Below are 11,216 nucleotides of genomic sequence, written 5' to 3'. Positions count from 1 at the left end.
TGGAGGGGAAACTGGGAATGGAGAAATTTACATGTAAATAAAGAAAATATCTAAAATAAAAAAAAATCGTAGGGTTTTATTCACCTTTGCATTTCAAGGTGCTAATAAAATACGATTCTCTGTGTGTTCTTTGCATTTAATAAATGACTTTTAGTTTATCTCATTTACTTTATGATCCTGGTGCTGGCCTTGTGAACACTAAACATCTGCTGTATTACAGAACCACACTCCCTGCCTCAGGATAAATTCTCTTTACAAAGAAATAGGGAAAACATGAAAGTTATTCTTTTCAAATTTGTGTGTGTGCATATGTACCTATGTACGTGTACTAGTGCCCGTGAAGGTCAGAGGTCAATGCTGGGGTCTTCCTCTGTTGCTCTCTACCTCATTTTTTGGGACAGTGTCTCCCAGTGAGCTTGGAGCTCCCAGATTCCACAAGGCTAGAAGGCCAGTACGCTCCAAGGATTCTGCTGTCTCTGTTTCTCAGTCCTAGGATGGCAGGTATGTGCCACCAGGCCTGGCTCTTTACTGTTCAATCAAGTGCTGCTTGTGTTCATGATTGCATACAAAACCTTCCAAATTAGTTTTCACTGTAACAGACAAGTCTGTAGTTGTGTCAGCAAAAAAGAAAACAAAACAGAAAACAATTAAAAACCCCAACCAACCAACCAACCAACCAACCAACCAACCAACTAACCAACCAACCAACAACAAAGAGAAGAAAAGAAAAGAAGGAACAAGATGGGCCACAGCTTCTGGGAGAACATTGCTGTGAAGGTTTAATCCAGGATGTGCTGGCTCACAGGACAAGAAAGAAAATAAAGATGCCAACTAGCTTTTATGAATTGTAGCGTTCACATTTATTGGTATTAAAATAACAAAGTAGCGAGCCTTTTCTTCCTCCTGCTATGTATCAATAATATGAAAATGTTTCTGAGGAAAATTCATTAACTAATTAAAAAGTGAATTAGGAATGTCTGGGAAATCAACTTAAAGATTTTTTTCTTGGTTTGAATCTTAATGGAAAAACCATAACTGATCTTTTTAATGATCTGAAAACCAACTTCTGGTATCTGTCATAGAATTTCAACATACATGACTGAAAAGTGATTACCAAGTCTTGATGACACAGGTGATTGATGGGGGGGGGAGAGGGGGATAGATAGATGAACAAAAAAAGAGCCAAATTTTAGGACTTGGGAACTTCTCCATACTGGTGGGCAACAAAGCTGGGTCTAGACTTTTGTTCTTCCATGAGATGGACCCACGCGAAGTCCTAGGGCCATCCCCAGTTCTTTCTTGTCTGTCAGAACCAGCAGCTAGAAAAATTTCAACTTTCTAGGTCTCAGCTAACCTGTGACCCAAGATGACCCAGCTCCCAGGGATCCTTTCCCTCTGTACTCTCTTCTGGAGACTCAAGCAGGTTTTCATCAGCTTGCTAATAAAGCAGCCTGCTAAAGTAATCCACCCTAGGGTGCTGTTCCCCATTTAGGGGGTGGGCGCTGTCCTCCTAAAAGGGGTCAACAAGTGAACCAAGATGCATTTCTAAGGGGTAAAATGTCAAGGAATGCAGGAAGTGAAGTGTGTAATTTCATGCCTTCTGAAAACAATGTTTTCCTGGTGGCCCTTTCAGGGACTCTCAACTGGGCTCTATTGCCTTGGGGATTTCTTGTCCCAGGAAGGGGGAAACTGGGAGAATTGTTGCCTGGAGACATGCTGGGGGGGAAGAGACAGTTGCAAATGGTCACATACAAATGGTCACATGCAGAGGTAGGAAATGACTTCCTGTTAGTGAGAATGTAGCCAGTGCTTAGATGTTAAACCTATTCAGAGTATGCACATAAGCATTTTCCTGGAAGCATAATATCAACATTGCTGATGTACACTTGAAAAACCTGCTATTTTTACCTTTCCTTAATGACAGGCATAACGAAAATGCACACTGAGCGGCTTGTTTTGTTGATCAGCCATAGAAGGTAGAAGTCTAAGAAAGCTTCCTTGTGTTCACTAAGCCATTAGCTTGATTCTTACTAGGCCATCTTAATTGCCAAGGGTTTTGTAAAAGAAGGATGGAAATTCACTGTGAAGAAGAGCTCCAGGCTGGTATAAAACCACAGGTGTGAAGTTGCTTCTGCTTGGAGCAATGGGAAACCAAGATAGAGGCAGCCATTGTGTCTAGAGACCCAGGTAATCCTAATTATTGTCTAATGGGGGATTGTATGGGCCTATAGGAATCCATGTCTGTAGGGATGAAAAGTTGACAGCTAGGAACTAGTGTCACTAGTTTTGTATCCTGTAACTTTTAGAATACCAGACAATTGCACCCCCGCCCCATGCTGACTTTTAGTAGGTTTTAAAAGGTTAAAAAAAAAAGACAACATTTGATTTGTATGAGACTGGATTTTTCCATTAATTAATTTATTTATTCACTTTCTATCCCAGTATGTCTCCCCTCTCATAGCTCCTCCCCCATTCTCCTCCCCTCCTTTGAGAAGGTAGAGCTCCTTTTTGCCCCCCTCATCACTCCTCCCTGGGACATCAGGTCTCCACAGAACTAGGCCCTTCCTCTCCCACTGAGGCCACACGAGGCGGCCCAGTCAGGGGAGTGGGTTCCATAGACAGGCAGCAGATTAAGGGGCAGCCTGAGCTTCAGTGATTAGGGGACCCACTGCATATCTGCTTCATATATCAGGGCCTAGGCTGAGTACATGCTTGCTCTTTGGTTGGTGATTCAGTCTCTGGGAGCCCCCAATGGTCCAGGTTAGTTGACTTTTGTTTCTCTGTGATGTCCCTGTCCTCTTCACATCTCTCAATCCTTCTTCCAACTCTTCCAATTAGATTCCCTGAGCTCCATCTAATGTTTAGCTGTGAGTCTCTGCATCTGCTTCCATTAGCTGCTGGGTAGAGCCTCTCAGAGGACAGTTATGCTAGGATCCTGTCTGCAAGCATAACATAGTATCATTCATTAGTAGCGTCAGGGACTGGTGTTTGCTCATGGGATGGGTTTCAAGTTGGGCAGGTCAGTGTTGGCCATTCCCTCAGTCTCTATCTTATAGGCAGGACACACTTTGGGTCTAAGGTTTTGTGTGTGGGATTCTGTCCTTATCCCACCTCTGGGAGCCATCACTGGCTACAGGAGGTGGAAGCTTCAGGTTCCATATCCCCCACTGTTAGACGCCCCCCCAGACTCCCTAGGACCTCCCACCAGTCTAGGTCTCTGGCATTTTCTAGAGATGCTCCACCCATGCACATGGACAATTTCCTGTTCTTTCTCCCCTGCTCTCTCTTCATCTGATACTTGCCCCTTCTCCCTGTTCCCATCCTCATCCCCCCTCCCACCATGTTCCCTCCCTCCCCCCCCACCAGGTTCCCTCCCTCCCCATCTCCCACTGGGTTCCCTCCCTCCTCCCCTTCTTTCTTCCCTTGGGCCCTCCTTGGTTTTGTTTTGTTTTGTTTTGTTTTGGCTTCTTTCGGTCTGTGGAATGTAGTATGGGTATCCTGTGCTTTATGGTTAATATCCACATATAAGTGAGTACATACTATGCATGTCCTTTTGGATCTGGGTTACCTCATTCAGGATGATATTTTCTAGTTTCCTTCATTTGCCTGCAAAATTCATGATGGGACTGGATTTTTCTCCAGAGCATTTTTGATGAGAGCTGTGCTGAGCTGTGCTGTAGAGCATAAACATGTGCTTATGGAGCTGAAGAAGCCCTCACTGTGGTGGTGGCCGCTGTCCCAACCATGCTCCTCCTTTGTTTTGTCTAGCCCAGCTTTCTAGTTTCTTTCTCCTTTGTCTGAAGGCACCATGTCTGTATTTTCTGAGTCAGACATCAACACATCAGGCTTATTATTTGTAAAACAAGAAGTGAGCAACACTGAAAAACTAGTTCCCAAATACAGTTCACTAAAATCTAATTAAAATACAATAATAGTTTTTAGTTTCATTCACATATATCCAAAACATCTCCTCTCTCTGTCTTTCTCTGTCTCTGTCTTTCTCTCTGTTTCTTTCGCCACCCACCCCCAAGCTAGGATTAGAGGCCCATTTGCATCCTCTTTAAAATCCAGGGTTTAAAGTTCTATCAATTCAACAAACTCTAGATTTTCAGCTAGATAATTCTTTTTCAGGCCAGTTGCTCTCAATGCATTTTTAGCAAGCGGTGTAATTATTAAATCCAATTAGCTACTGAGTTAAATTAAATTTCAAACAGACTGGGATTATTTACCATAACACCCCCCAGCCTGCAATCTGAATGGGAACAAAGGGGGAGGGGAGTGACTAATTCGCATCCATCACATCTACATTAAAGTGCCTTATTCAGTCAGCAGGTGAGGTCCGCACAGCACAGCCACCGTCTCAGAACTCAGAAGACAGGTGTGTTTGTAAAATGTAGGAAAGAGAAGAAATTCTTATCGATGGATGATTTGAGTGTAAATAACAGAAAGGGACTAGAAGGGTTCGTAGGATTAAGGGCCCTCTGAGAACAGCTGCATTTCACATGAGCCTTTGAAACTCACCTTAAACACAGTTCCTTAGAAACTTGAGACAGAAAATACGGGAAGGATTTAAATGCGATGTAGTGGGGCCTTTAAAAATGTGGCACAAGTCTTTTTGTTCTTTCAACTCATCATCGAGGTATCCCAGTTTGAGAGAAGGCAGACGCCTGGCTCCAACGGCCTAACATCAGAAAATGCTGTTGACTGATGCTAGGGACAAGAGGCGTGGGGAGCTGAGCGGTTTCTATGGAGATGGGAATTAGCCAGGAAGTGCTTTCCTTTTTATTATTCTCCATCCTAATAGGGACAATTGCCACCATTTATCTTTTTCTGAAAGAATAAGGACATCTTTGGGAACAATAGCGAGACCTTGATTGAAATCGGCCCTGTTAAAGGCCTGGAGCTGGTACTTACTGCTTTCTGCCAAGAAAATCCTAAGTTCTCTGACTATGCCTTATCCACGGCGCTCTGACTTTGATTTTTGCCAGAGAACTGAATCAGAAAAATCCATATTAAGGATTATAGGTTATAATACTTCACATAACCTAATATTATAGAGTTGAGATACGCCTTAAATACCTGTAACACTACAGATCATCATTTATACTTAACCTGTAGCCAATGCATGATACTGTCATGTCTTAAAAAAAAAAAGGAAATGTAACTCTCATTTCTATTTTTCTGGTGGAGAAAGCAAGTATACATATTTGTGGCTAACAAATCTGTGAATTCAAGTAATCTTTAAAGAAATAAAAATCTTGTAACTTACCTTATTGTATTCCGTGTGTGTGTGTGTGTGTGTGTGTGTGTGTGTGTGTGTGTGAGTGTGTGTGTGTATGTATAGTGTATTATAATTAAATAGAAACAGGAAAAGCAAAAAGGTAACAGTTATAATAAATTTTACATTTTACATTTTAGAGTTAAACACAGTTGTCATTTTAGTTGATATTTATTCAGATTTTTCTTAACCTATATACATATGCACAGAGATGGCTGGATGATTGATCTACTTATATTTCATAAGAATAAAGGAAACCGTATAGTCATGGTCTTTGGTCGTTGTTTTGGGGAATGGCTGCTTGGTAATTCATTCATTACCTCATTATACAATACTTGATTTAATATGTTTTTCTTCTTAATTCTGAGTGCTTTAGTGCCCTCCCCTCCCCTCCCATCTTACCCCATTCCCTCTCCCCTTCCCTTTATATGCCTTTCTCTTCTTTTCCTTCTTAAACAACACTGCTGGAATTAGAAGTTTGGTAAGAAACTTAACAAGGACCAGCTTTCATTATAATGAAACTTGTTTAAAGGCTCATTCCCAACATGCTGATAATTCTAGTGGGAAAAATTAAAATTCTTCTTATAATGGTTTAGAAAAAATGTAGAGAGAATATCTTTTGTATTGTATGGATAAATCACCTGTCCATTAAAACAACTATGGCTTATTTTTATTGCTCTGAACAAGTTATAAATTTGCAAATTGGGTAATTTTTAGTGAGACTGATCATAAGCTCAAATACTCTATTGTTTTTTGGCATTATACAATATAAACATGATAATCATGGTAATTATTTTAGAGTTTAGCTTTTCTTTGAATGATATCCTCTAATTAGATCATTATTAAAGAGTAAGTAGGCATTACATTGCCACTCTGTTGTGGTGTTGGACACCTTTAACCCAAGCATGTGGGAGGCAGAGGTAGACAAGATCTCTGTGGGTTTGAGGCCAGCCTGGTCTACCTAGTAGTCAGTCAAGGCTACATAATGAGACTATGTCTCAAAATAACAACAACAACTTCACATCACTATTAGTCAAAATAGAGAATGTGGAAGAAAGGAGAATCATGCTTTAGTGCCCCTTACTTCTGTGTTTGAACAAGTGGCATCATACTATGTTTAGCAGTGGCCCCACCAGCTATGTGACCAGCTTGCCACCACTGTCTCTTCTGAGAGGATCTGTGTATTGTCTCTTGGGTCCTAACTGGTCATTGATGCTACTATGACTTCATTTGCTTGTGTTTTATTTTAGGAGCAATTTAATCCCCTCTTCTCCCTCAAGGTGGAAGCATGAAATCTAAGAGCTGTGAAGTACATAGAAGTATATGTAATTTTTTTGTTGTAAGTTTGTGGTAGACTCCATAATAATTCTAATTAATTATTAGAGAATGAGCGTCAAATTCAGGGCCTTTGCAAGGTACCTTACTTCTAAGCTGTATTCCTAATCTCAGATTGTATTTTAAAATATGATTATACAATATTTTGTATCATTTTAATAGATGATGAACTCATCAGGGATATGAATTTTTTATTCTTCCCAAGAACTGGATCCATGTCATTTATAGAGCCTATGCTCCATAAATCCTGCTGAGCTTCTTAATCCCAAAGTTTGAAAAGATTTTAAGGTTATTAATCAACCAATCATTGCATGCAGGCCTATTCTGCATGGTGTGTACATATGTCTGTGCACATATGTGCAGGCCACCTAATAGCTTCGTGGAGTCAGTTCTCTCCTTCTACCGTTGTGGGTTCTGGGAACTGAACTCAGGCTGCTGGGTTTATTCCATGTTCCAGTTTGTCTTTCTGTTGCTGTGATGAAACTCTGGAGAGAGAAGGGTCTGTGTCATCACACATGACACTTCACAGTTTATCAAGGAGGGAACCAGAAGCAGGAACACCAGGCAAGTGCTGGAAGCAGAGACCAGGAGAAAACCCTGGGTTGCTTCTCCTGGCTTGTTCACCTATCTTTCATAGACAAGCCAGGCAATTTGCTGGACTCACAGTGGTCCAGGCTCACCTACATCATTTATTAGTAATGTATAAAATGCTCTACAGACATGCCCATAGGCCTGTCAGATGGAGAGAAGTCCTCAATTTAGGGTTCCCTTTCCCAGGCATGATTAGGTTTGTGTCAAGTTGACAAAACTTAGCCAGCACAGGCAAGAAGAGCCATTACTGGTCACAGCATCTTAACTGCCTAGATGTGGTATTTTAATATCTAAACCTACTCCAGTGATGTCTGTATGCATTCACGTGAAATACTAGCCACTGTGTCTTTAGCAACTCACTTTTAAATAATCCCCTTTCTCCTCTGTGTTCTTACTTCAGTCTGCATCTTAGAAGGAGGAGTTTTTCCTGGTGGTTACTGAGGTTCCACGGTTTGAGTGACATGCCTGTGCCCTGGTGGTTATGCTAGGACGGGCCAGGAGGAATATTTCTAAAGAGAAAAGCTTGTTGCTAGGTGGAAACCTGTGGTAAACTCGGGAATACACAGGATGAGTTCAGTTAGAGGAATTCATGGAGCCCTAGGCAGGTGACCCCAGGAAGGACACTGGGGGTCGTCCATCTTGCTCCAATCCTAGACATGAAGCTAAGGTCATCAGGAACTTTCCTTTGGTAAATTTGAGCCTGCGAGTTCATCCTGTAGATATGTCTAGAGTGAACATGAGGGTCCAGAGAAAGCTTTCCTGGGACTAGTAATCCTGATCTTAACTGAAGATTCTTGGTGAGAAGTGTAAGGGTCTGTGAAACAAAACAAGAGAGTGATTTATAAGAAAACAAACCAATTAGACTGACTTTTAAAAGTTTAAGGTAACAAAACATAATTCATTTCTACATTAAGGTTTCCTAGTCTACCTGACCTTGGAACCTCCTTCAAGAGGTAGAAGCTTGGATGGATGACATGTCCTGCAGGTGAGAAAGGTTCTTGCGTCAAACTGACCCTGGAATTCTGAAAATTGTCCTCTGACCTGATACCAATAGCCCCCTACATACAAACAAATCAATACATGTTACAAAAGAGCCCAGAGACAGGGCTGCTTTATTAATTGCCGAATGCTTCTATAGGGCCAAAACACTACCAGGCTGTGTGCTCGGATCATAAAGCTTACAATTTTGACATTACTTAATTAGATCAAGTGGTGCCAGTCTCCAAGAAATTAAAGAGAAGAGGATTAGATCTAGCTTATTTTCAAAACAGTCTTAGTGAGCATCACCGACATGGATATTAATTTTTTTAAATGAAAAGTAGACTGTTTATTGCTCACAAAGGACCGCTTGTGCTGCCCAGATCTATGCTAATCTCCATTCCAAATTGCTTAGCAACTGTTCCATGGCTAGAAAGGTTCAAATTTCAGGAAAGAAAGAAAACTTTCTGAGCACAGTGCAGCAAAATTTGCTTTGGGGATATTAAGTCACTCAAAGGATGAAATAAAAAGTGATGAAACCACCCTCTACAGACAGCTGATCATTCCTTAAAGTGATATGGACTCTTGATGAGTCTGGTCCCTAACCAGATGATTTTAATGCTCATGTTGAAGCATGTATTCAGAGTGCACCCTGGGCTTTTCTTTCATTCATTTGTTTGCTCACTGAATCTCTGAACCTCTGTAGTGGGGAGAGGAAGGGAACGCAGTGGTAGAGCTAGGCTATGTGTCAACAGGGTTATAATCTGGGAAAATTCAAACGTAAATGCTTTGCAGGGTTATAATCTGGGAAAGTTCAAATGTGTATGCTTAGAAGTAGGAGAATTTATTTTCATAGGAGAGAAAATATTTCACACATTTGAAAACTTAACTGTTTTACTGTCTACCTACTTGCCTGATTGTCTATCAAACTAGATTTATATTTCAAAGCATCATATTCACTTTCTATATAATAACTGTATATGATTTATTTATTTGTTTTTCTTTTGTAGATAGAGTCTCATCTGTAATCCAGGCTGTCTTGTTATTTATTATGAATCTGAGACTGGCATTGAATTCATAGCAATTCTGCCTTGACATCTAGGTCCTATTTATTAATTTAAAAATTGTACAGAAATGAATAAATAATAGTTTTACTGCAACAAAGTAAAACATCAGATATGCAATAATTAAAAAACTTAAATGGAGTGAAAGGTTTCTAGGGAAAATAGTTTTGCTAAATATTGAACTTAAAAAAAGCAAACCAGTAAACACATGACATTGTGAGTTAAAAATATAATAGAGGCTAGGGAAATGGCTCAGGTGATAATGAGCTTTTTGCTCAAACATAAACTCTGAGTTAAGGTACCAGCACCTGTTCTAAAAAGCTGGGCATGGTGACCCTTGTTTTCAGGAGGAGGGAATGAGGGGCTTCCTGCAGCTTAGAGGCTATTTAAGTCACCAAATTACCAAGCTTAGCTTTAGGAAGAGATTTTACCTTAAAAAGTAAGGTGGAGAGTGATTGAGGAAGACATTTGAAATGAAACTCAGATCTCCATACATATGTACCCAGCTGCATATGATCTCATGCTCATGCATGCATACATGTGCACACACACTATATTATCTGTCATATTTATAACAAATGTTACATGTTGTATATATGTATTATATATGTGTATATGTTACATATAATATGTATGCATACATATATATGCATACATAAATGTATATGTGTATATATACACATGTATGTTGTATATATGTATATATTTATATGTGTATATATGCATGCACACATATATATGACATATGTTATTTATATGACAGATGATTCCTGTATTTTTATCATGCTCCAAGTAAATACTATTTAGATAATGGAACATTAAATAAGATGAATTAACAGAGATAAAATTCTTCTCATCTCATTTTATGAGCTTCAAAAGGTTGGAGCAATGGCTCAGCAGTTCGAAGCACTGTTGTTCTTTCAGGGGACCTAAGTTTGATTCCCAGCACTCATTAGGAGGTCCAAAAGTATTTGTAACTCTAGTTTCAGTCAATTCAATGCCTTCTTCTGCTTTCTGCAGGCACTGTATGCACCTGGTGCATAGACATACGTGGGAGCAAAATACCCATACACAGAAAATAATAAAGAAAACAAAACCATTCAAAATATCATAGGAAAGGAATACTGTGGTCTAGATTCATATATGTGTACTTTTCTTTGTGAATATGCATGTGAGTATGTCTGTATACCATAATGCATTATAGTCACAATGGATTAGCAAGGAAAATGAAGATGTTTAATATTTAAAACTCCTATGTAATTCCATAAATATACAGTAAATATCTCTAAACATTTGGTTATCTCAATAGATACAGAAAATTTATCTGATAAATGCTACATTCTCTCACTATGAAAACCTTTACAAACATTAGAACATTTATGACTTTTCCTTTCTTTAAATTTCAGCTATTTATTTACTTATGTGTATGTTTGTGAGTATGTAATATATATGTGTGTATGTGTGTGTGTGTGTGTGTGTGTGAATTTGTGTGTGTACAGTTGTAGAGTCCTGAAGACAATCTGTAGAGTTTTGTTCCTTTTCTTCTACCTTGTGAGTGTTGGGGATTTAAATCAGGTCATCAGTCTTGGCAGCAAGCCTGTTATCTGCTAAACCTTCTCACTAGACCATCAATGACCAAAGTAACTGAGAAAAACTCTATGGCAAGTCCAGCACTGATGGTATCAAGAGTTCCTTTTGACACCAGGAATGGCAATCATAATCATACTAGAAATAACAGGTAGTTGGGGGAAGACCAGAAAAAAAAGTCATCTGGATTAAAAAAAAAGAAACAACACTCAATATGTTATTAAAGTTACAAATTTGTGATAAAATGTAAAAACTCAAAAACGTCTAAGAGAATGCAAGAGATTCATTAGGCCAATTAGAGAATTTAGTAGAGTCGAAACAAACTATTACTACATAAAGGTTTATTTTATTCACATATTGTATCAAGAAGAAAAAGAAGGTAA

General features: G+C 39.4%; 1 long non-coding RNA gene across 1 annotated transcript; it reads right to left on the bottom strand.

The window, feature by feature from the left end:
* Positions 1-2,391: 2,391 nt before the first annotated feature.
* Positions 2,392-4,844, bottom strand: LOC116089054. Its single transcript, XR_004118130.1, has 3 exons — positions 4,522-4,844; positions 3,569-3,821; positions 2,392-2,939 (listed from the first exon to the last, which is right to left on the bottom strand). It is a non-coding gene; the product is annotated as an uncharacterized LOC116089054 (long non-coding RNA).
* Between the last annotated feature and the right edge of the window lie 6,372 nt (positions 4,845-11,216).

Source organism: Mastomys coucha, unplaced genomic scaffold, assembly GCF_008632895.1.
Source record: "Mastomys coucha isolate ucsf_1 unplaced genomic scaffold, UCSF_Mcou_1 pScaffold14, whole genome shotgun sequence".
In the NCBI taxonomy this organism is placed as follows: Eukaryota; Metazoa; Chordata; class Mammalia; order Rodentia; family Muridae; genus Mastomys; species Mastomys coucha.
Note: the sequence above shows the minus strand (reverse complement) of the source record. Positions and strands in the feature narration are given on the sequence as shown.